At 33.2% G+C, this 27,811-nt stretch overlaps 1 long non-coding RNA gene across 1 annotated transcript in view; it reads right to left on the bottom strand.

Annotated features, from left to right (window-relative positions):
• Positions 1-5,693: 5,693 nt before the first annotated feature.
• The window catches only part of LOC309614831, a 63,857-nt gene continuing 41,739 nt past the window's right edge, over positions 5,694-27,811 (bottom strand). The window contains exons 2-3 of the long non-coding RNA XR_014236406.1: positions 8,693-12,892; positions 5,694-7,501 (exon numbers count right to left, since the gene is read on the bottom strand). This is a non-coding gene — a long non-coding RNA (uncharacterized lncRNA). The remainder of the gene's footprint in view (positions 7,502-8,692; positions 12,893-27,811) is intronic.

Consider the following 27,811-nt stretch of genomic DNA (forward strand, 5'->3'; position numbering starts at 1 on the left):
CTTTTTCACAACACCCTGTGATTTTTTAGGCTAGTCTCCAGTTATAATACTCAGAATTCCTGAAATTATCTGTAGTAAAACTAGTTATAAAAATTATGTAATTCAAGGATAACATTGTTATCTTAACCTTATATAATATTGTAACTTGCTTACAGCCATCCCTGGATTTGAGTCAAAATACTCAATGAACTTGCCACTGGAAATAAATGACAGTGGAGAAAAGTTTTTTAGTTGTATAGTGTCCAGTGAAGAACATTACTATCTTAATTTTTCAATATACTGTGTTTGCTGGTGCTATTTTTATACAGTGAAGCAACAGTCTTGCAGGAAAATAAGAAACAGTTTAATAATAAAATATTCAACTTCTTAAAAAAAAAAAAAAGAAGTAAGATACCAGAACTTAGAAAATAATTATATATTAAAGGCAAAAAATAGTATCTGCAATGAAGACTAAACTAAAAAGAAACCAAGAACAAATAAGCACAACTGATAACACTTTAAAACCAATTAACAATGAAAAAGAAGAAAAAATTAAAGTTTATAAAAAATGGAGAAAAAGATAAAGTATTTGAGGGAAATTGACAAATACTGAAGATGGACAAAGAAGATCGAACGACAGAAAATAGGATTTTCTAAAAAGGAAAATCAAAGCAAGGGAAGAGAGCAAATAAAATTGTATTTCATGAAAAGTGTTCTGAGAGAAATTAACACATATGGATTTAATACATTATATAACTAAGAAAAAGTGATCTGCAAAGATCAACACCAAAACCTTCTAGCAAAATTACTATAATTTAGAGAAAAAGAAAATATCCTTTCGACATTTATGAAAAATAGCATATGTTTTATAAGACAAAAACATAGGTTAACATCAGTAGTTTTGTCAACTTCTTAAGTCAGAAGAAAATGGAAGAACATATTTAAGGCATACAAGGAATTAAAATGTGAACTAAAGACTATTTCTAAGTAAACAGATTTTCAAATATGAAGAGAATAGGCTTATCAACAAACAAGAATGTAAGATATATTCTTGGTATGTCTTTCCTGAAGATTCATCTACTAGAGAGTAAACTTCAAGCATTCAAAATTGTTAAAGAGACATGAAATTGAATACAAATTGTGAGTGTTAAATATATAATTAATTGTATAATTAAGATTAAATTAAGGTTAAAGATGAGAATATTTTATATAATAGTTATATGCTCTGACAACATAGATACAGTGCACCTATAAAAAAATAGGAAGAGAAAGTGGACAGCACATGAAAATAATAAATTCAGTAATCTTATTGTTAGTCTTAGACTGTTGCCTGTGTAAAACAAATAACTAATAATAGAATATTCTGATGCTATTGTTCTCTCTACCTATTAAAGCAAAGATTCACAGTGTGGAAGGAAAAAGATATTGATAATAGAGGATGTTATGTAATCTTTTTAGTCTTGAATTGGAGGTATCTGCATGAATCCATGATGATTATATACACACACACATATTTATGTATATATATAATATAAATATCTCTTTATATCTAAATATTATTTATATCTACATATAATTTATTTCTGTTATTTATATACATATATTCGCTCCATCTAGAAACAGTACGCAACTGAGTAGCAATGATCATTCTCAGTACCTAGAGTGTTCTCTTAAAATATCATTGTTCACATACACACACACGCAAAAACAGAGTTCCTTGGGGAAATGTCTGATTCTAGGATATATCAAAATGAGAGTATAACATCTTGTTACACCAAAGAGTAAGAAAGAAATTACTACCAGAATCATTTCACAATGAATCCAGCTATGAAGAGAGAGAAGCCAATGAGCTTCAAAAAAGATAATAATTGCGTAGATTGAAAGCCATCAAATAACTTAAATCCACAAATTCATAATATTATGACACAAAGACTGGTGGGTAAACTCACCTGAAGGCTTCTTTAACCCTATGTCTTTTTTTCTGAGCTGGGAAGGATCAAAGACTAAGATTGCCTATAACAGCACATGTGGTATCTTCAAGTTCTTGACCTCCACACAGCATCGTGGCCACAGACTAGTCCGATTTCTTACATGACAAACATCATACTGTATAAATTGGTATAGTTTGAAAGTAAATTGTATAGCTGGTAAATGCTCTTAGATAGATCACTAGTTCATTAGGTACATTTTGTATGTGTCATATTGCTACACGTAACAGTTGTTAGATTGTCCACAGTCAAATAACAAAAGTCTTTTTTATCTGCCCTTCTTCCAGTCATCTTGATGTCTTTTTTGTTTTTTCAGTTTCAGCTCATTGCCCAATCTCAAAGCCAATACCATATGTTTCAGGCTTTTGTTATGGCAGCCCTTCATTTCTAGGTATTAAATAACTGTTTTTCTCTCAATTTACAGACATAAAATAATAACTATTTTATTATACAACTTTGGTGGGACAGAATCTTGGGAAAGGCATGGAAGGGAGAGGCTTTGCTCTGTTTCTTGATGATCAGAGTTTCAGTTTTAAAAGACTTGAAGACTATAGGTGACTTGACATCTTGGGACTGGAATCATGTGAGGGTTCATTTACTCATATGTCTGGTGCCTTGGTGGGAAAGACAGATTAGAATTGCTGACCAGAGCACCTGCAATGGCCTCTCTATGTGGTCTCACTTCTGACAGCATAGTGACTTCAAGGTAGTTAGACTTCTTAGTGGGTGGTGGCTTAATGCTCCAAAACTAAGTGTTCCAGTGAGCAGGGCAAAAATGCATGCACTTTCTGCCTTAACTTTGTAAGTCATACAGTTATCATTTCCACAGCATACTTTTGGTTATAAGGAAATCTCAAGTCCACCATGTTCAAGGGAAAAAGACATAGACCCCACTTCTTATTGATAAAAATGTGATGGTCACATTGTAAAGGAACACGTAGGATGGGGGTTATTGTGTGGCCAATCTTTGGAAAATACAACCTGTCACAGAAGCACGCAGACATCATTTGTGTCCTGAGGAGAGAGGCACCACCACATAATAGTGCATGCACTGTATTTACCAAAACTGAACAAAATCTGTCTTATTAAACATATCTCTTCACATTTCAATAGGCTGAAAATGTACAGACTATCTGACCATAACAAAATCAAATTAGAAATCAATAACAGAAAAACAAAAATTTTCCAAATATTTGTAAATTTAAAACATGCGACTAACTTATCAAGATTAGACATTACTTGAAATGAACAGTAGTGAAGATAGGTCATACCAAAGATATCAAAGACAATTCTTAGAAAGAAATGTGTAATGTATACTAGAAAATCCTGCAGATTTTTCTAGATATTGGCAAACAAATTCCAAAATGTACATGGAAATGCAAAGGACCTAGAATCTAGAATAGGAAAGGAAATCTTTAAAAGAACAAAACTAGAAGACTTAACTAGCCATAAAACTTATTTTCAAACTACAGCAATTTATACAGTATGCTGTTTGTACAAAGATAAATATTTCAATGGCAGGGAATACAGTTTCCAGAAACAGACCCACACATACATGGTAACCTGATTTATGACAAAGCCACCTCCACAATTCAGTGGGGTAAATGATTTTCTTTTCAATAAATGGTGGTGGGTCAATTGAATATCCATATGGAAATAAAATGGACCCTGACCCTACACAAACCATACATAAAAATTAATTTCAGGTGGATCATAGAAATAAATGTAAAATTTAAAATAGTAAAGCTTAAAGAAGAAAACATAGGAGAACATTTTCATGAACTTAAAGTTAATATTAAATGGTATAATATAACATCAATAACAATAAAATAAATATTTGTAAAAATGTAATTCATGAACATTTAGAACTTATTTTCATCAAATGCACAATAAGAGGGGAAAGTCAAGCCACAGAGTTAATAGAGATATTTGCAATGCATCATTCAACAAATGATTCATTCCAGACTGTGTAATAGGTCTTACATATCAAAAACAAAAAGACAAAGAAAAGAACAAAATGATGGATAAGAGTCATGAAAATACACTTTATGAAAGATATTCAAATGATAATAATCACATGAAAAGGTACTTTATAATATTAGTTATCAGTGAAATAGAAGCACAACCATAATGTGATATCACAAGAATCCTATGAGAATCGCAACCAGAATTTCAAGTATTGTGGAGGACGTGTAGCAACTGAAACTCTCAGCCATTTTTGGTTAGAATGTATGTTGGTAATCCACATTGATAAACGATGTGGAGAGTATCTACTATAGCTAAAAATGTATTACCCTGTGATCTAGCAATTTCAGTCTTAGGAAAAACCTGAACAGAAATGAGCGCATGTGTTCATTCCATGAAAGTTTTATTCTTAATAATAAGAAACTGGAACTAATTCAAATACACGTCAGGTGTACAATGGATAAATAAGTCATGGAGTATTCATACAGTAGATACTCAAGAGCAATGGGTGGGGAGGAAGAACTGAAGCTACATGCAGGACATAGATGAATCTTATAAACCTAATATTTAGGAAAAGAGGTTAGACATGAAAAAGTGCATTGATATACATGAAGTTACAGAGCATGAATATAGAGTAATAGAACTCAGAACTGTGTTTCTGGGACGGGAGGGGATAATGGCTTTCTGAGATATTGGAACCTTTCTGTAACTTGATTTTGGTGGTGGTTACAGAGGTGTATACATATGTTAAAATCAATGAGCTGTACCCTTATTCGCTCACTTTATTCCATATAATAGGTATATATCCTAGAAAAAATTTGTATGTGTTCATTAGGGAAAATATACTAGAATGTTCAAAGCAGCCTTAAATGTTTATCAAGAAAATAACTAAATTGTCACTTATTTTTTATATGAGCCATAAATATAAAAATAAAGAAATGAGAGTTATGCATAACTAAAATTATAAATTGTGGACTCCAAAGTTTCAGGTTTGAGGGTTGCAGAAGGATACTTACTTGTACTATGATACACTTGTGGTACCACTTACTTTTTACAAATTAGAACCATGTAATACAGAATTACATACTCATGTAGTAAAACTATAAAGCAATAAATAGTGAGTGACAAGATCAGACCAATATTTTGGAAAGCTATTTTGTAGAAATTTAGATTATGGATTGGATAAGAGATATTACTAAAAGAGAATGGAGGAAGAGGCATTGATTAAGAGGGTATTCTACTGGAAAAAGTTGATGAGAAGAAAATTAATAAGGATATATTCAATAGGAATGGAAAAAGAGGAAAGACTCATAAAATATTTCAGCAGGAGATCAATAGAATCTGTTAATCCATTTGAAATTGGAAGCAAGAAAAGAGGTAATGTATATTTATGAACTATATACACTTTATATGCCCAGCCTCTATGCCAGGTGTTTTACATATGCTATGCCATTTAATCCTGATAATAGCCTTGTGTGATACACATATTTATTTTTATTTTACAAATGAAAAAAAAAAAAGATTCTCTTGCAGGTTATTTAATTTGTCCAAGGTCAAATGACAAGGAAATGGAGATGTCCTATTCAAAGCCAGGTGTGTTTGATTCAAAAGTCATGATCTTTTCATTTCAAAATGAATCCTAATACATCTCATAGCATTTGAACATTGCTGCCTTGGTGAATGCTGATGCCATTAATTGAAATAGGGAACTCAGAAAATTAGCTTGTTCTATAATATATAGAAGGGGAAGCTGATTGTTAGACATGTTTTAATTCTGCAAACTGAATGTCCTCTAAGTTAAAAGTAAAGGTCTAGAGCTGTGCTATCCAATAGAGTGGTCTCTGGTCACAGGTGGATATTTAAATTTACATTAATTAAAACCAAGTAATATTAAAAATTTCAGCTCCTCCTTCACAATAGCCACATTGCAAACACTTTGAAAGTCACATGTGGATAATGGCTGCCATACTGGACACCAGAGTTGTTCAACATTTTCATAGAAAAGTGTATTGGATAGTGCTGTGATCTAAAGTGCTCCTAGAGCTTGGATCCAGCAGTCATCTCTATGTTAGACTAGAATATATTACTATGAACACAATGATTATAATAATATCTCCCATTTATTAATTAAAGTTCTTGGCATGTGTCAATAATTTTGGACCCATTATGTTATTTATCCTTACTGAAACTTTCTGAAGTCAACACACATATCATTACATGTTAAAAATGTGAAAGAGGCAAAAGGTTACACAAACTTTCAAGAAAAAAATTTAGAAAGAAGAGCCTATATGATAAATTTAAATAAATAGCTAAAAGAGAATATCATAAATAAAGCTAAAGGAAAAGTTCTTTTCCAAAAAGGGGTGGTCCTCAAAGTCAAACGTTGTAAAGATATTAAGTATTCAAGCAGGTTCTAGGTAAAGAAGGAGCTGTTGGATTTAGCACTAAGGGATCTCTAATGATCTTAGAGAGGGTCTTTCAGTAGAAGCTTGATCAAGCTAGTGGGAGTAGATTACATCTTCAAGAAATTTTCCTATGAGTACAAAAGAGGTAGTGGCTAAAGTAAAGGGGAGGTTGGAAGACAGGTTGTTTGTTTGTTTTTGTTTCTGTTTTTTTAGTGCATGGACATCATTGAAAATAGTTGTAGTTGGAAGGATAAAAAGTTAGTGGAAGATGAATTAACTATTTAACAAGGAATTGATAATTAATGGTATGAGGCCTTGGGGGAAGTAAAAGCTGCAACAAGGGACCAGCTGGGTTTAGAACAGAATAGATCCATCTTCCCATAAGAAAGGAAGGGAAATGATAGATGAAAGTATGGGTACTTTGAGAAGGAGAAGGCCTTGCTTTTTATGAGTGTATTTTCACAAAAACTGTCTTTATTGGAAGTCTAGGAACTGTCTCTACCTTATATAATCTTCTCTGAGAAATCTTCCCTGTTGTCTCCCAAAATGAGATTCACACTCTTCCTGGTTATTTCTAGGGCACTCAAATGCCTCCAGTTGTATGGAGAGCACCCCAGTGACTCTCACTATGCCCAGCAATAAGTCTTATTTTAATGAAGGGATGAATAAGCCCTCGTAGGGATGGAATGAACTTTATTATTGTTGTCACTACCATGAGGGTAAAGCAGAGTTAGAGATTAATAATTAATAACTTAGATCTATTTAACCTTCCTAGATGTTGCTGTTCAAAGTTGAAGTGAAAGTGAGGAAATATGGATTATGTATTGGAAGTTTTCAAAGAATGAAATTCACTTCTATCTCACTTGGTCTTTCAGCATGTACATTTATATGATTTTGTGCTTTGGCATACACACGCACTCGTATGCATGCAAACACACTTTGTCATTGCCAAATGAGATTTGGTGTTTGGATTCATAACACTGAGCCAAATTTTCTAGTGGATAAACAATAACAAGGGAGTGTGAGTATATGCAATTAACATATGAAAACCTTACCTTAATGACATAGAGCTCCATAATATCTCAGAGATAAAATGTTTAGAAATTACCTAGTTATGTCATTTTATTCCATAAGTGAGGCATAAGATTTAGAGAAGTACGTAACCTGTTGAAAAATCATACAGATAGTGGTTAATTTTTAAGCCTGGGTCCCTGTGTGACATATTTAAGCAGAGTTCCATCCTAACATAAGGACAAGTAGTGAGTGATAGCTGTGTTCTAGAAAAGGAATTTGCTGAACTATTTATTTTGTGATGGTTGATAATATATATCATATTTTATTCTTCTAATGTGGTCAAAAATCTACACTAACAAAAGAAGGAATAATTTTTTTTCTCAGAATATTTCTTGGTTTAATTGACATTCATATTTTCCATTCAAAAGCATGAGATATTTAGTATAATACTCAAGCTTTCTCCCAAATAATCTTTGTATACTAATCATTGCACCTATATTTTTAAATTAAGAAAAAGTCACTAGTTTTACCTCAAAGTACTTTAAGAGCATTTCTGGTATACTTTACACTTATATAGGAATTATAAACAAAAGGAAATAAATAGAAAATAATGCAAAATAATTCTCTAATTTAATATCCGCCTGTGTTAGAGAAAGGTATTGACATAACTTTGTGTTTCCATCGTCTTCAGACACTCTTCAATCACAGCAAAGAATGTATGACTTTCTAAATTATGCCCATAATGTAGCTTACAGGTATTTTAAAAAATTTTCAGTAATTTTAAAGATTTATAGAAAAGACACTACAAAGAAATTATTCTGTTGATACTTAGAGATTGTTTTTAATTCTACATTAAAATAAATTAAAATTTTATTTTTATAATAAAAAATTTATTAAAATTTTTAATAAATAAAAGTGTGTAAATGATAATTTCTCCATAAAGTTTTTGGTACTTCCTTCCTAAATATCAACAGTGATAAACCAATGTTGTTGCAAATCATCTAAGATATGCCATCGTAAGCCTGATAACATGCCTTATTCAAAACAATTTCAATTTTTGGCACTTAAGTTTTCATGAATATTTGAAAGTTTGTCTCACCATCTCATCTCTTCAATGACAATAAAATCCAAGAAATAACTTTAATTAATAAAGTTTCTGATATTTATACAATTATATTACACAATTTAACAAGAGCTACATCTTTCCATCAATGTTTCATCTTTTATTAATGAGTGTTTTGAGGAGACACTGATCTGATTTACAATATTCTGAAACATGTTGGTATTTACTATTCCAAATTTTGAAATTGCAAAGACATGGGAATCAACTCATAAACTCACAAATTAATATCATCTTTATCCTTCCTTTTTTGGACTGAATTGTGGAAAGGTTTGTTGACTAGTGGTTCAAACATCAGTGACTTTCCCTGTAGGCAAGGAAGCAAGAATCCAAGTTGAAGGCTTCTGCTGGTGGAGATAGAGAAAATAGCAAAAGCTTTTGTCTGTTTCAGAATGGAACAAAACAAAACAAAACAAAACCTGCAATACTTGAAGAATTCCAAGTTAATAGCTTGATTCTCCATCAAAACAGTTGCCCAAATTCTGAAACTGCGTGGAATGGAAGATTAAAAATGGAAGATTAAACATCTAAGCCAAAGCCTGTGAAAAGCAAAGCAGGTTATCAGACATTCTCAAAATGCTGAGAAACGATCATTAAAGTTCAAGTTACACTGGTAGAGGGACTATAGTGAAAACAATAGGCTCTCATCTGAAATCTCTGGAGATCTATGCCTCAAAAATGAGGCAAACCAAAGGTAAACGGAGTCATACCAAAACTGTGGTCCAGTTTTGAATCAGCATAATCCCTGATTTGATTAAGCTTATAGCGCCCACATCTATCTGCCACTAGAGGAAAGGATAGCTCTTCTGTGGAGGAAGTTAACATTATTTGGAGTTATACATTTTTTTTTTTTTTTGTAAATAAAATATATGCCATTCAGTGAAAATTACAAGTCATTTACAAGTTCTTATCATTGACAGGAAATTAGACCAAATGACCAAAGACCAAGAGAAATAACAAGAGATGAAAATATTGGTGTTATCCAAAAGGATTTTAAAATAATGATTCGTATATTCAAAAATAGAGGTAATGAGACAAAAAAAATTTTTTAATGGATAATTTCACCAAATATGCAGAATCTATAAAAATAATCAAAGGGAATTCTAGGACTGAAAATCAGATTAATGAACTTGATTCTAGGACTGAAAACCAAATGAATGAACTTGAAGCCTCAATATATGGTTTTAACAATTTTGTAGTGAATAAACAATAACAAGGGAGTGTGAGTATATGCAATTAACATATGAAAAACCTTACCTTAATGACATAGAGCTCAATAATATCTCAGAGATAAAATGTTTAGAAATTATCTAGTTATGTCACTTTAGTCCATAAATGAGGAATATGATTTAGAGAAGTATGTAACCTGTTGAAAAACCATACAGATAGTGGTTATATATGGGTTTAGCAACTAATGTAAAATAGAAGTCAGGATTGTTAGATTTGAAGATGGGTCAATAAAAAATTTGTAACCTGAAAACAGAGAGAAAAAAATGAAAGAGGTGAGAGCATAATACCTATAAATGACTCAGTCAATTATTCTAGCTTGAATATTGATGATGTCTCAGAAAGACAGAATGAGACAAAATCAACATTTGAAAAGTTGATCAAAGATTTTTCAAAACGAGGAAAGATATATACCTATAGATGATAAGCAGGATAAATACAAAAACATCATGCCTACCATAGTCAAATTACTGAAGCATAAAGACAAGAAAGAGATAAAGCCAAAGAAAAATGAGAAATAATAAGACTGAGAGTTGACCTCTCACCAAAAACAATGGAAGTTGGGGAAAAAATGATATATTTAAAATACTGAATCCAACAACCACCAACATAACATTATACAGTTGGCGAAAATAGTTTAAAAATTAGGGCAAAATAAAGACACATTCAGACAAATCACAGCTAAGAGAAATCACTAGTAGCTCTTCTTTACAAGAAATATTAAAAGAACTCCCTTAGGCCAAAGAACAATGATCCCCGAGGGAAACAGTGCAGTGTGAGACATAATAAATATTGACTGTACAAAACAATAATCATACTATATCCTGGAGTTTAAAACATATGAGAAAACAAAAAACCAAACCAAAACAAAACAAACAAAAAAAACCCAAAACCCTGATCTCAGTAATGCAAAACATAGAAAGGAAGTAAGCAGAGTTAAAGTATTCTGAGGTACTAGCATTACTGGCAAAGTAGTAAAAATAATAATATTTCAAAACGTTAATGAGTTACAAATGCATGGTTTAATATTTGGGATAAACATTAAAATAATAATAAAAAGAATGTAATTAACATGTTAGTAGAGGAAAAACAAAAATGTTATAATACCTTGTGTTATACAAAGGAAAGCAAGGAACCAGACAAGAAAGTGGGTAAAATAGACGCGAAAAACGGAAAACAAATAGTGGGATGACTGATATAAATGCAAATACATTAATGATTATTGGTAAATGGATTGAATACTCCAAATAAAAGACAAACATTGTCATAATAGATAAATAAAAACCCAAGGATTTAATGCTTATAAAAGACATGTTAATTATAAAGATAGAGATTGAGTGAGTGATGAGATGGAAAAAAATAGCAAACACTGGTAGCAGAGCATTTAGAGTAATTTCAGAAAAAGAAAACTTAAAGGAAGGCAACATAGAGATAAAAAGGGACATTTCATAATGACTTATAAACCACCATGAAGAGATCAAAATTTTTAATTTGTGCACATCCAATAGCATGTACGCAATCACTCCAAGCTAAGTTCAAAACCTGGCATACAAGAATTATGCAATAAATGGCACCTGATTTTGAAATTCATTGATAAAAGGGAAATAGCCATTATTACTCATACACATTTCATTTTATTCATCTATTCACTTATTTATTTATTCACAAGATAGCAATTGAATGTATACTATCTTCCAAGTACTGTGCACCGAGTGGACAAACAGATCTGCATTTTGCATTCACAGAATTTACTGTCAGAGCAGGAGATGGATATTAAAAAACACAGTTAAATTCATATAGAATTATCTTGTGATGTATGATTTATAGACAAATATTATAAGAGAAAATAATGGCAAATATCTGTTAACCCTATTATGTGAAGTCTCATCGTAAGGTCTGGTGTGTTGCAGTTGGTCAATGATAATTATTGTGAAATTTAAAAGTTATTAACACGTTTTAACATTCAATAAGCAGCATTATTTTTCACAATTTGCTTGTTCTTGTTTACATACTGATCATAAATACACCACAAATCTCCCATTAAATTCCACGTGTATAAAATATGGGAGCACAGAAATATTCTCCAGTGGAACTTCCACAGAGTATGTTTACATTTAATGAATGACTTTGACAATAATTTAAAATTCAGAACTCTGAAGTTTTTCTAATTTGAGTTATGGTAGAATTGATAAATTTAAATATTTACATGATTATTTTTATTTTTTTGTATGAATTTGATCAGCCTATAAGAAAATAGGTATGAATCAAAAGGCTCACATTTCTTTTTCTACAGAAAAAAAAGGAAGGATTGAAAAGACATATTTATAATTTCTAAGCTGTGATATTATGTGGTTTTTTTTTAATATCTAAAAATTTGTCAGGGATGTGAGACAGTAAACCCCAAACAATCCCCACACAAAAACGAAATGTGTGCTCTAGCAGTGCAGAAAATACCACCGGAAGTTACACAACATTTCTCGGCTTGCAAACCAAATCATTATTGAATTTTTGTTTTAATTTAAAGAGACTCTATGCTTCAGGTTTAAACTATATTTATATATACTCTTATTGCAAATGTATTTTTCCCTTGCAAAACTCATCACAAGTGGAAATTGATCATTTTATTTTGTGCTGTCTCTTCAATTTGATCTAAGATCCATCAGGAAAGGAATTGTTTTGTCTGTTTGGTTTCCTGTCATAACTCTCTAGGGTTTTAAGAGGTACCTGGCACATTGCAAGTGACAATACATATTTGTTGGGTAAGCAAAATGAATGAACGAATAAATGACTATTACATGTACATAATTTTATTTGGATATATCACATAAATATGAATATATATATTTGAAAATTATGGAACAAAATCATAGTACGAATGAAAAACGACCTATGAGGAAAGTAACAGATTCAGAAATATTTGTGGTTCTAAGTGAATGGTAACTACTCTGCCTGGTTTCTTAAAAATAACGTGCACAGTTCATATAAGGAAACATAATATAAACAAAAGACACTACATAACCATGGAGATACTATTTTAAAGAGCCTACCTGTTGCCGGTGTATATATTTCTGGTCTTTATTTGAATAAGGTGTTATGGTTTCTTTGATGGATGTCATCAACGCTGCATATGCATATATATGTGTGTGTACATATATATTTTCAGATAAACAGATACAACAGTATATGGGTAACACCTATGAGAAGAAAATATTGTGAATGAGCTACTTTTAAGAATATATATCATTCCTCTGAATTTATAGAAAAAATACAATCTCCACACACCACCAGTAAGATTTTCCACTGTTGCTCAAACAAAATGGAATTCATTTGCACCTAGCAGTTCATGCATGAACTGAATTCTTTTCTAATTATCGGAAGCTATGATATTTTCAAGTAAATGTTAGACTAACCTGTGTTAACAGCTTCTTAGGGATTTATTACTATTAATCTAAAGTCATATTGTAGAGAATTTATATCATGAGTATATTTTGTAAAAGTAAAGATTACCTTGTCAATTGTAGTGCTTCGATTTTTCTTTGTAAAAGTTACTGTGAGTTTTAACTTTCTAATTTTGTAGACTTCAGTACAAAGGATACCACATTATATAGAATAGTATAGTGCAAAGAATAAACATTCTTGATTATTCATCATGCTGCTACAAGCTTTACTGTAGCTTTATTAATACTTTCTGAATTTAATCTCTAAATGTAAAGAAAGAAAGAACAATATTGTAATGTGATCATAGGAAAATTTTCATGGCTAGTGTCAGTTTTTCTTAGGGGAAATCCAATATATTCTGTCAAAGAATTTCCTGGTGTGATAGTTAAAAAGAAAAAAAGAAACCTAACACATTAAAATAAAACAGAAACAGAAAACCTTGTAATAGATTGAATGTGAATTTCTATTTCTGGGAAAATTAGACACGTTCTGTGGGGACAACAACCTGAGTTTGGCATATATTTGGCTTAAAGAATGGTCTCCGTCTGAATCAACACTTATTGGATGCCTACTTATGCAGAAGAACACTGTACTAGCTGCTGAGAATATACAGAGGGAGAGAAGACCTGATCCCTGCCCTTGGAGGAGCTTACTAAATAAATCGATCATCGGTTTTAACCACAGGGCAGAGGGAAGACCAAGACTAATGAATAAAACACAATTTTTACAAAATTCTATTAAATCTTATAGTATTTTAAGAGTCAAATATAGTATAACTGGATAAATTTGGCCTTGAAGTTAGAAGTCCTAGATTTGAAATTCTAACCTTCAGCTTATCCGCTATGTGACCTCAACAAAGTTAAAACCACCTCTCTGAACACTTCTGTTCACTTGTAAAATGATGACATTGAGATTATATTTCTGATGTATGAAAGTTTCCAATAACATTCTTGTAGGACATGTTAGGTACTTATTTGAATAAATGTTCAGTGTTTGCATGTTTAGTATATTACCAATGATTCTGGAAGCATAATAGATTAGATCAATATTCAGAAGAGAGAACTTAACATGAGTTTGAACAATTTTGCCTTCTGTAATATTTAGGTTGATGGTTCTGTTGTGAGGTAGGATTTGTCTCTCATACTAAACTTTGCAGTAAGGTTTTTCTATGCTAAGCAGAGGAAGTAATCAGGTAAGTTCCTAATTAAAGTTTTGATGTCTAGAGAGAAAATACAGAAGATCAAGACTTCAGCCCTGTATAACAAGCTCAAATATACAGATGCTTCAGAAAGTTCAATCTCTCAAAACTTTCTAACTCCAAAATATGATGGAATATTATCAAATTTGGTACCACTATGATGATTTTCTAGGGAATGAGATGACATTGCAACAAAACTTTAATCCATGAAGTTAACCTGAAGAAAAGGGAATCTTACTTTGTATTTAGCTTCTACATATGTAATATTTGCTTCAGCTTGCATCTCATTAATTATAGTGTTTCATGGACACATTTAATTACTACTCACAGTGATATTTTAGTAGTTAAACTTAATAGAGCCTGAATTTGAAGCCTGAATTCTTCGAAATATCTGTCTATACATCTGGAAAATATTCTAACTATATATCCAATACCCAATGAAAGGAGCAAAGTAAGTTTGAAGCCAAAGAAAGTGCTTAAATCATTCAGCCACTTATTATTAGATGACAAATATCGCACATCATATGGAGACAATAATTCTGACCTATCTCAAGAAATTGTGAGGACAAGCCTAAAGCACAGAACTGCATGCTTACAAAATATGAAGCAGATATACTTATTACATACACACACACACACACACACACATAGAGTACTATGTATCTGTGCAGCCTTCAATGTCCGAGTCTTCTCTTCCTGGAGTCTTCTATGATTGGCCTAAAATGTAGGCTCAAACTCAGAAAATAATAGAGCAGTGTAGGGTAGCGCAATTAGATTGTAAAAGTAGAACCATGTTCAGAATAGGAAGCAGATACATCCTCTGAGAAAAACAAAAAGAATGTGAACTCTTGTCAGCAGCAAATTAATCAATCTCTTTCTTCTTAAAAGGGTTATGTTAAAACTATATCTAGCATAGTTAGTAAAATACTAAATTTGAATAGATTGCAAGTTTAAAGGGAATACTTCTAGACAATTCTACGAGAACCAGATTTTTCCTTTCTCTAAAGAGATTAATAGTATTGCAAGTATGATGCTGCTGCCAGGCTTTGGGGAAAAGCCTTTGTTTTCTTGAGAATTGACACCAGTCAATAACCCACGTGCGGTTGAAAAATCATCCAAAAAAATCTTCACTTGGGGGTTGCCAGAGACTACTTTATATCCATTATTAACCCATAAATAAGGGTAATATCCTCCAAATACATTAATCTGTTTAATCTTGTGTCCCTCATGGCCCAATGCAGAGGTTAATGGTGGAGTTTTGTTATTAGAAAACTTGTGACATCTTATACCTGATGAATAAGAACCTTTATTTCTAGTTTGATAATGTCTATCAATAATTGAGAATCACGACTGTGTCAGACAGAGTGCATGCCCTCTACAAAATTGTCTGTTTTCTCATAACCTCCCTATGAAGAAGATATTATTATCTCCAAATTACAGATGCAAATACTGAGTCTTAGAAGTAAAGTAATTGGTTCAAAGTGGTGATATCTTAAAAGGATTGAAGCTCAGGTGTATCTGACTCCATTGTCCTTTATGAGAGGCTGCTCTATTATTGGAGGTCTCACTCTATTGTAAAAACAATACAAGAAAAACAAGTAATTCATTCAATATATTAATTTGAAATATTTTTTATAAACCAAACTGAATTTTGTGTGGAGTTAACCATACATGTTGTTTACAATTATATCCAGTATAAATCCTTGAAGAATCACCCCTGTATTACTACTGAAAAGACCGTATGTGTTCATCTTTTGTCTACTTTCTCTATGAGCAGTCAAGGGCTCTGTTCCTTTATCTGCAGCAGCCAAATCTACCTAAGAACATTTGAGCCTAGACATCTAAAAGCTTCTCTAGTGTAAAGCAACATTTCTCTTGAGCCCAGTCAAGCTCAGCTTTGAGCATTACTGTGTAATTTATATGATCTATTATTTTAAAGCTGGTGGGGTGGGGTAGGTTGGGGGGTGAGAGTGGATAAGGAGTATGTGATACAGTTTAGCTGAAGAGGTTTCATTTAAGAAAACACAAATATTTCTTTGGATAAATGTATCTCCATTAACAAGTGCTTTATCATACTACTCAGTGATTTTGATACCTCAAGGCCACTTATTAATTATAAGAAGGAAAATAATACACTACATTTTACCTAGTGGAACTTATGTCTTGCATGAGCAAAAATTTACTTTAACCTCAAGCACAGAATATCATATTTGAAATATTCACCGAAGGGTAAGAATTGTTTTGCACTTCACATTTTTACTGCTTATCTACTGAACCTCAACTCTCAGACTCAAACTAAGCCACATGAAGTGGAAATACAGACAATACAGTCCTTTGGTAAAGACATTGTTATAAAGCTCAGATTTCATTTAATGGAACTCCTAATTAGAAGATAACTGAGGTTTCTCGGAAAATCAGTGTTCTAGTCTCAGATCCACCACTAGACTGGGGGTAGTTCACAGACTTCCTCTATTTTTATTTCTTCATAATTAAAAAAGCAGATGGAATATCCTACAAATCTGAATACTTGATATATGTATTAATTGTCTACTAAGATAATATAAATGAAAATTCCAGTGTTTAGATAAGGCTAAAATGCACTACAAATTCAAGTTGGCATCTTTCATTTTTTTAACCCTGTTCTTTCTTCTTTTTGCGACTGTATATTTCTTAAATGCTAGTATAAGTTCTCTTTAACTATGGGCATGGCACTGTGGCACCTTTGCTTGTCTAGGCACACAATTGAATTTAAAAGCAGAGGTAAAAGGAACTCCTCTCAATACTCTGTAATGATCCATATAGGAAAGGAATCTAAAAAAAGTGACTATATGTATATGTATAAGTGATTCACTTTGCCGTACACCTGAAACTAACACAGCATTCTAAATGCTATATACCAATAAAAATGTTTTTTAAAAAAGTAGATTTAGACTTACAGATTCATCAGGGAAAAAAATAAAAGCTGGTCCATAGAAAATAGTGCTCTCCCAAAGTGTCTTCTCTTTGTCATAGAAGCTAGTTTACGTGCTCATTCAACACGAAGCACCCTGAAGGTCAGAGAGCAGGGGAGGGGTCCTAAATAGTGACTAATCCATTCATTCCAACAGGGGCATTTCACAAATTCCTTTTTGTTTCTCAAAAAAAAAAAAAAAAAATGTTGTTTATAGTAAAACATTAGACCAGAAAGCTTGACTAATTTGTTAGGAGGAAAATAAATCTAAGCAAAGCAGTGTATATTTATTCAAGTGCATAACTTGAATTTTCCTGAAAAGGTTTTTACACAAGCAAGCAAACCCAGCCTTGTCAGGTCATAAAGGTAGCAGAGCTCTATCTGGACTTCAAGAAAATAAAGCCCTGCCTACTTTTTTCTCTAAAATAATGAAGGTTGATGATTTGACACCATTATTCTGGACTTTAAAAATTTGTCTCTAGTCTCTTTTTGCCAGTGGAATTACTAAACTTTCCCCAAACAGGTTGCATTCCCACTGCAACCTCAAAAGTGGCAGCTATGGCCAGCATGGTGGGACACGGTGAGTCTCCCTTTTTTTCTTAGAGTCTTTCCCATCTCAGTATTGCATGTTTGCTCTGAATATCTTCTCTCAGGTAAAATTCCAGCATCAGATACTCTAGATTTTAGGCCAAGTATTACTTTGTTGATGTCAGATGCACAAATGCACTGATTTTCACAGCTAGACACCGCCTATAATCATTGTACTGTTGCCTTGTTCTTTTTGTTGTGTTGTCATTTATTGCTATTGAAAAAAAAAAGTGTTTTAATTTCAAGTCTTCCCAAATTCTTTTTGGACTTAGCAAACAAATGCATTAATATATATTTTACATTTTGAAAATATATTTGTGAACATAATTTCACCCCTTAAGAAAATTAGAGATCCTTTGGAGGGTGAATACTCAGAATTTTTCTCGAAGTATCATAGAGTCTTAGCTCTGTTAAGTGTCTACTAAGTATATATAGAACTCCATTTCCACTGTCAAGGTAAAATTCATATTCCTGAGTTTCTACAATTGCATTAATATCATGACTAAAATTACATTATTGTGGTTGTATGTGGTGTGTGCCTGTAATAATAGTTATTGTTTGAAATATCTCAAGCAAGTTGAACTACTCCATCACTATGTTTCAAAGCATCTCAAAATGTATCATATTCTGAGTCATTGACCAGGATTGGTTAATCTGTTGTTAAGGCTTTTGTCTAGAATATTATATTTCTAGAATATTTTAATATACATAAGAGAATTTTCTATTTATGTTTAAAGTTTATTTTTATAGTTATTTCACTGTTTATTTCTCACCACATTTATAATTGTAGCAATATTGTCTGCTTATTGGTATAATCCACGGAGGCCAAAATGAAGTCTCTGACTCCAGAAACTGCTATGTAAATAGGTACTCTACATCTTCTCCAACTATCAACTACATTTTTCTTCATTGCATATTTGTATTCTTTTTCTTTTTTTAACTTTTTTATTGGAGTATAACTGCTTTACAATGGTGTGTTAGTTTCTGCTTTATAACGAAGTAAATCAGTTATACATATACATATATCCCCATATCTCTTCCCTCTTGCATCTCCCTCCCTCCCACCAGTCTAGCTGGTCACAAAGTGTGGAGCTGATTTCCCTGTGCTATGCGACTGCTTCCCACTAGCTATCTATTTTACATTTGGTAGTGTATATATGTCCATATATATACTATCACTCTCTCACTTTGTCCCACCTTACCCTTCCCCCTCCCCATGTCCTCAAGACCATTTTCTAGTAGGTCTGCATCTTTATTCCCGTCTTGCCCCTAGGTTCTTCAGGACCACTTTTTTTTTTTTTTTTTAGATTCCACATACATGTGTTAGCATACGGTATTTGTTTTTCTCTTTCTGACTTACTTCACTCTGTATGACAGACTCTAGGTCCATCCACCTCACTACAAATAATTCAGTTTCGTTCCTTTTTATGGCTGAGTAATATTCCATTGTATATATGTACCACATCTTCTTCTTTTTTTTTTTAACATCTTTATTGGAGTATAATTGCTTTACAATGGTGTGTTAGTTTCTGCTTTATAACAAAGTGAATCAGTTATACATATACATATGTTCCCATATCTCTTCCCTCTTGCATCTCCCTCCCTCGCACCCTCCCTATCCCACCACTCTAGGTGGTCACAAAGCACTAAGCACTGTGCTATGTGGCTGCTTCCCACTAGATATCTATTTTACGTTTAGTAGTGTATATATGTCCATGCCACTCTCTCACTTTGTCACAGCTTACCCTTCCCCCTCCCCGTATCCTCAAGTCCATTCTCTAGTAGGTCTGTGTCTTTATTCCCATCTTACCCCTAGGTTCTTCATGACCTTTTTTTTCTTAGATTCCATATATATGTGTTAGCATACGGTATTTGTTTTTCTCTTTCTGACTTACTTCACTCTGTATGACAGACTCTAGGTCCATCCACCTCACTACAAATAACTCAATATCGTTTATTTTTATGGCTGAGTAATATTCCATTGTATATATGTGCCACATCTTCTTTATCCATTCATCTGTCAATGGACACTTAGGTTGCTTCCATGGCCTGGCTATTGTAAATAGAGCTGCACTGAACATTGTGGCACATGACTCTTTTTGAATTATGGTTTTCTCAGGGTATATGCCCAGTAGTGGGATTACTGGGGTCATATGGTAGTTCTATTTTTAGTTTTTTAAGGAACCCCCATACTGTTATCCATAGTGGCTGTATCAATTTACATTCCCACCAAGTGTGTATGAGGGTTCCCTTTTCTCCACACCCTCTCCAGCATTTATTGTTTGTACATTTTTTGATGATAGCCATTCTGATCGGTGTAAGATGATATCACATTATAGTTTTGATTTGAATTTCTCTAATGATTAATGATTGAGCATTCTTTCATGTGTTTGTTGGCAATCTGTATATTTCCTTTGGAGGAATGTCTATTTAGGTCTTCTGCCCATTTTTGGATTGGGTTGTTTGTTTCTTTCACATTGAGCTGCCTGAGCTGCTTGTAAATTTTGGAGATTAATCCTTTGTCAGTTGCTTCATTTGCAAATACTTTCTCCCATTCTGAGGGTTGTTTTTTCATCTTGTTTATGATTTCCTTTGCTGTGGAAAAGCTTGTAAGTTTCATTAGGCCCCATTTGTTTATTTTTGTTTTTATTTCCATTTCTCTAGGAGGTGGGTCAAAAAGGATCTTGCTGTGATTTATGTCATAGAGTGTTCTGCTTATGTTTTCCTCTAAGAGTTTGATAGTGTCTGGCCTTACATTTAGGTCTTTGATTCAGTTTGAGTTTATTTTTTTGTATGGTGTTAGGGAGTGTTCTAATTTCATTCTTTTTCATGTAGCTGTCCAGTTTCCCCAGCACCACTTATTGAAGAGGCTGTCTTTTCTGCATCGTGTACTCTTGCCTGCTTTATCAAAGATAAAGTGACCATATGTGCATGGGTTTATCTCTGGGCTTTCTATCCTGTTCCATTGATCTATATTTCTGTTTTTGTGCCAGTACCATACTGTCTTCATTACTGTAGCTTTGTAGTATAGTCTGGAGTCCGGGAGCCTGATTCCTCCAGCTCCGTTTTTCTTTTTCAAGATTGCTTTGGCTATTCGGGAATTTTTGTGTTTCCATGTAAATTGTGAAATTTTTTGTTCTAGTTCTGTGAAAAATGCCAGTGGTAGTTTGATAGGGATTGCACTGAATCTGTAGATTGCTTTGGGTAGTAGAGTCATCTTCACAATGTTGATTCTTCCAATCCAAGAACATGGTATATCTCTAAATTTATTTGTATTATCTTTAATTTCGTTCATCAGTGTCTTACAATTTTCTGCATACAGGTCTTTTGTCTCCTTAGGTAGGTTTATTCCTAGGTATTTTATTCTTTTTTGTTGCAATGGTAAATGGCAGTGTTTTCTTAATTTCACTTTCAGATTTTTCATCATTACTGTATAGGAATTCAAGAGATTTCTGTTCATTCATTTTGTATCCTGTTACTTTACCAAATTCATTGATTAGCTCTAGTAGTTTTCTGGTAGCATCTTTAGGATTCTCTATGTATAGTATCATGTCATCTGCAAAGAGTGACAGTTTTACTTCTTCTTTTCCAATTTGTATTCCTTTTATTTCTTTTTCTTCTCTGATTGCTGTGGCTAACACTTCCAAAACTATGTTGAATAATAGTGGTGAGAGTGGGCAGTCTTGTCTTGTTCCTGATCTTAGTGGAAATGGTTTCAGTTTTTCACCATTGAGGACAATGTTGGCTGTGGGTTTGTCATATATGGTCTTTATTATGTTGAGAAAAGTTCCCTCTATGCCTACTTTCTGGAGGGTTTTTATCATAAATAGGTGTTGAATTTTGTCAAAAGCTTTCTCTGCATCTATTGAGATGATCATATGGTTTTTCTCCTTCAATTTGTTAATATGGTGTATCACATTGATTGATTTGCATATGTAGAAGAATCCTTGCATTCCTGTGATAAACCCCACTTGTTCATGGTGTTTGATCCTTTTATTGTGCTCTTGGATTCTGTTTGCTACTATTTTGTTGAGGATTTTTGCATCTATGTTTATCAGTGATATTGGTCTGTAGTTTTCCTTTTTTGTGACATTTTTGTCTGGTTTTGGTATCAGGGTGATGGTGGCCTCATAGAATGAGTTGGGGAGTATTCCTTCCTCTGCTATATCTTGGAAGAGTTTGAGAAGGATAGGTGTTAGCTCTTCTCTAAATGGTTGATAGAATTCACGTGTGAAGCCATCTGGTCCTGGCCTTTTGTTTGTTGGAAGATTTTTAATCAGTTTCAATTTCAGTACTTGTGATTGGTCTGTTCATATTTTCCTCCTGGTTCAGTCTCGGAAGGTTGTGCATTCTAAGAATTTGTCCATTTCTTCCAGGTTGTCCATTTTATTGGCATAGAGTTGCTTGTAGTAGTCTTTTATGATCCTTTGTATTTCTACAGTGTCAGTCATACTTGTATTCTTAAACTTATATAGCTTATTTTATGGTCAAAAATGTGAATGCAAGGTTTAATTTCACAGGAAGTTAAACAACAGGTGTGGATATACCAGCAAATTCTTTAATCTCTACAGTCCTCAGTTTCCTTATCTGAAAGTGATAGCAATAATATTAATTTTAATCAGTTGATGTTAGTACTAAATGAAACAATGAAAGTCAAACAATCAGTACAGAGCCTAGCACATACTCAATGAAATAAGTGTCAAGTATTCTCTGTAATTATCATGCTGTTTTCAATTCTCTCTCGACGTTTTGAATAATTTTACCTTAGTTCAGGCTTAGATTAAATATAGCTTCACCTAATAATTGTGGGTACTTGATTATCCAAGAGTTGTTGTATTTCTTCTTTCCACACTTAGATTTGCTGTTGGACACCACAAGAATTTCTCCTCATTACATTTCACCTTTTCAAGTTTACATGGCAGTAACAGTGGACATTTTGCTCACTCATTCTTGTAGATTCCATCCTCGATTTTGTAGAAGGAAGTCATTTCTGATGCTCTGGATGAAGGTCTTCAGTTACATATAAATTTGACCTTTGCTTACATTTGAAATGTTGTTGGCGGGAATGTAACTTGATACAGCCATTATGGAGAAAAGTATGGAGGTTTTTTAAAAAACTAAAAATAGAACTACCATATGATCCAGCAATCCCACTACAAACCATAACTCAAAAAACACGTGCACCCCAGTGTTCATTGCAGTACTATTTACAGTAGCCAGGACATGGAAGCAACCTAAATGTCCATCAACAGAGGAATGGATAAAGAAGATATGGTACATATATACAGTGGAATATTACTCCGCCATAAAGAGGAACGAAATTGGGTCATTGGTAGAGACCTGGATGGACCTAGAGACTGTCATACAGAGTGAAGTGAGTCAGAAAGAGAAAAAATGTATTGTATATTAACGCATATATGTGGAATCTGAAAAAAAAATGGTATAGATGATCTTATTTACAAAGCAGAAATGGAGACACAGGCATAGAGAACAAACATATGGATACCAAGGGGCAATGGCGGGGTGGGATGAACTGGGAGATTGGGACTGACATATATACACTACTGATACTATGTATAAAATAGATAACTAATGAGAACCTACTGTATAGCTCAGGGAACTCTACTCAGTGCTTTTTGGTGACCTAAATGGGAATGAAATCTAAAAAAGAAGAGATATATGTATATGTATAGCTGATTCACTTTGCTGTACAGTAGACACTAACACAATATTGTAATGTTACTATACTCCAATAAAAATTTTAAAAAATATGTTTTAAGAGTTACAGGGTTATGAGGCTTCCCACTTGGCTTGGGAGGGAATCAGATAGTCTTCAATTAAGAGAGTTATCAAATGAAATTGTGAAAGTTTCTAGAGTCATAAAAAAGGATATATCAGTCTCTAGAGAGAGGGGGGAAAAAGCAAACACAGAACAAACAAACAAAAACACATTTCTTCCTGTCAGCAATAGGTATATTAGCAACTTAAAGTATGGCTTCAATTAGATGGGTAGGTTAGGCACGATGACTGATAGGAAAAGCCAAACCCTTTCTAAGGTCTGTATTTATCATTGTTTTATTTGTTGACAATTTTTATTTAAAATATTAAATTAATTGGTTTCTGAGTGGATTCTTCTGAGCTCTCTTGAGATGTCTAGTTAGCCTTGGCTTATCTGTTGCTTTAATTCAAATCAAGAATAATCCAGATACAGAGCAGTCACCACTAGTTTGAATCTATCTTTGGTTAAGTGTTTTATGAACGGACTATGAGGAAGATGGCTCAGGCCTCAAGGAAAATAGAGAGATTCAGTGCCAACAATGATAAAGAATAGAATAATTTTAACATGAAAATTAAATTAACTTTACCAGGATCAGAAAAAGCATGGGAATGAGGGGATCCTTGATACTTCTGTGTGATAGCCCAGAAGCTCTAACACTTTGGATTCATCTCTGTAGGTGAAGCCATGAGATCAACAGTAAAGAGAAGAGCCAAAAGAAGAAAAACCAGAGACAGATTTTAGAATTGCATCAAAATTAAAAGAAGAGAAAAAAAATACAAGATGTCTCTAAATAAATGTGAAAATGTGATTTGGGTATGTACTGTAATACTTTGTCAGTCATTGTCATAAAGTTTTCATGACTTTTATTATAAATAAGCATTAAAATGTTCCCTTTTCTAGTCTTCAAAAGGAAGGTAAATCATAAAACCCGAAGGACTGGATTCCTGAGGAAAAAAATATTCCCAGAACTGGAGGAAGCTATGTCATTCAAGTACTTTTGCATCCCTAATAACAAAATCTTTTTTTAATATAAGAAAATTATACAACAAGGACTTACTGTATAGCACAGGGAACTATACTGAATACTGTGTAATAACCTATAATGGAAAATAATCTAAAAAAGTATATATATGTATATAATGTGTATATATATGTATAACTGAATCACTTTGCTGTATACCTGAAACTAACATAACACAACTATATTTCAATAAAAGTTTTTAAAAAAAGAAAGACCAAAAAAAGAGAAAGTTACAAAATCTATGAAAGATACAACTTATACTGTATAATTTTGTCAAACATTTTTTTTTCTTTTTTGTTAACTGACTCCCCACTAGAATATAACCTCTTTGAGGGCAGGAATTTAGTTGTTTTGTTCACTGTTTATACTTAGGATCAGTGTTAGGTGCAAAGCAGGACCTAAGGGAAACAGTTGGTGAATGAACTAACTTGGTACTTTCAAATTCACTTTAACCCAGTAATCCTTGCCCCTTACAGTCTCAGTATCTTGTGAGTCTAATTTTCCTTATGCACACATTAGTATACGCTGTCTTCACATTTTCCACTCAGTGGTCAATGATTTTACTCCTTCTTGACAGTCCTGTTTACAGTCCTCTAAACCCCTGCTATATTCATTCTGTCAGATGATTTTATTTCAAAAACTATTCTAATTTTCCTGACATGTTCTTGAATTTTCCTGACATTTGTACCCATCCTCCACCCGTATCTTTTCTCAGATGTAAAGGACACCCCTGTAAGTGTCTATCTTTACACTTTATAAACGTCTGCTATATCTTCTGATTCCTTGCCTTATCAATGACCCACTTTCAATCTTATATCCTCCTTGCCCACTTTCTCCTTATCTTTTGTCTATTGTCAAATTCAAGTCTATATTTCATGAGGACTTAGTCCTTCCTCACTCCTTTTAATCAGCTACTTTACTTTCTCTTTTCCTTTCTTTCTCCCCACCTGTCTTAGTGTGTTCAGGCTACTATAACAAAACACCAAACACTTGGTGGTTTATAAAGGGCAGAAATTTATTTCTCAGAGTTCTAGAAGCTAGGAAATCAAAGATGAAGGCACTGGCAGATTTCATGTCTAGTGAAAGCCTGATTCTTGTTTCATACACGACTGACTTTTTGCTGTGTCCTCACAGGATAGAAGGGGCAAGGGGGCTTTCTCAGGCCTCTTTTATAAGGGCACAAATTCTATTTATGTAGGCTCTACCCCCATGACATAATCAACCAAATCCCCCATTTATTAATACCATCACTTCGGGGAATAGTATTTCAACATATGAATTTGGGGGGGACACATATATACAGACCATAGTATCACCAAATATTTAAAGCAATAATGTGGGTACCTCTTGCTTACTACACACTTACTTATTAATTTTTTTGCAAACTAGCATCTCCCTCAACCCCCATCTACGCCAATAAAGCTTCCATTTTCCAAACTCGTCTCTCTCAGCCTTGAATAGTTTGTCTGACCATACATAACCCAGGGGTTAAAGATTGGTACAACACTTTGATAAAAATCAAGTTTTCCTTTGATATTTTCAATATATGTAGAAGTCAGGCCAGCTATTCGGCATGTTTCATTAGGTGATGGAAGATACATTACACCAGGCACATAGCTAAGTGCATTCCTCCATCCACTACTAATTTAACCAAAATTAGTTAAAATGTGGCAGTGCCTACAGTAGTCCAGGATGATAGTAATGAACACAGAGCTATCCAGTGGGGTAAATGGGTCTTTACTATTACAACAATAGGTAAAATAAGGTGAGATGCTCACTATAGTAGCATAGGCATTGGGTGCCATGGAGGTATGGAATATGTAACATAATTCAGCCTGGAACGAGTGAGGAGACAGCCACAGGCAGGAGGTGGCCTAACACACCAGTGTTTAAGGGTGAGTAGGAATTAGCCAGGTGAAATGTTAAGAGAAGTGGGTGAGAGATTCAGATCATTGCTTCTCAGACATTAGTGTGATCATATGCCCTTGACAATTCACAACTCTTCATAAACTCCCCATTACTTCTAAGCAAATTGTAAATTCCCAAAACTGGCATGGGGAGTACCCACAATGTGCTTTCCACCTGCCTTTCTGCACATCCAAATGTTCTCTAGAAAATAAATCATTTGCCATTTTCTAGACCAAAAATATACTTTCTCATTGTGTTTTTGCTTCTCAGTAGTTTTGGCCATGTAAAGCACCCCGTCAAATACTTACACACTTTGAAAAGATAGTTACCAATTAGTGCCTCTTTAATTACCCCTTCTGAGGTAATTATTTCAATACTATGATATTTTTCCTTTCAATTTAATAGACAAATCACACATTACCTAGTTTTGTGAATGTCTGTTTTCATGAATTTTCTCCCAATTAGCTTATGATCATTTCATGGTAAAGAACCCTACCTTAGCTATTTTTTGTGTCCCTCACAACCTAAAGAAACAATGCCTTTAAAACATTAGCTTTTCAATAAATTGTGGACCAACATATAGCTTGATCGATAAATTTTCCTAAGAAATACAGTTCTGGTCATTTTGTTTTAGTTAAGAAAGTAGTTCAAAATTTTTTCCCTAGACCTCCGTGATTTTATAAAATTCTTGGTTCGCTACTTCATTATTAATCTAACACAGCATTACCCTGAAAACAAACTGGAAATGTTAGATTCACTACAAAAGCCAAGGACTTGCAATGAATCTCAGTATAATTACCTCATATAATTTTTGCAACAGGATACAGAATGTGCCATGGTGGAAAATATTGCTTATCACCCTGGAAAGGCAAAGTTCCATATTACTCAAGATAAAAACTGCTTTTTCTTAAAGAGGCCCCAAATATTTAAAGGGAAGAAGCAAAGCACAAAATGTTTACTCAGTTTGCATTTTACTAGGTACATTAAGGAATAGATCCTTATGGTCATAGCTAAGAAAAATTATGTTAAAAGTTTTGGACAGGGAGGTAATATATTTTCAATCCTAGCCATTAATTTTAGACAATATCTAATCTATAAAATGTAGAGAAGAAGCCTGTATTTGTACTCAGTTTTGCTGTAGACCTCTGCCCCTTTAGTAAAACCTAGAACTTCCAATAATACGAATGGATTTTGATACTGTACTTTAGTTTTAGATTTTATAGGGGCATCA

The sequence above is a fragment of the Balaenoptera borealis genome (assembly GCF_965194805.1).
Source record: "Balaenoptera borealis genome assembly, chromosome: 17".
In the NCBI taxonomy this organism is placed as follows: Eukaryota; Metazoa; Chordata; class Mammalia; order Artiodactyla; family Balaenopteridae; genus Balaenoptera; species Balaenoptera borealis.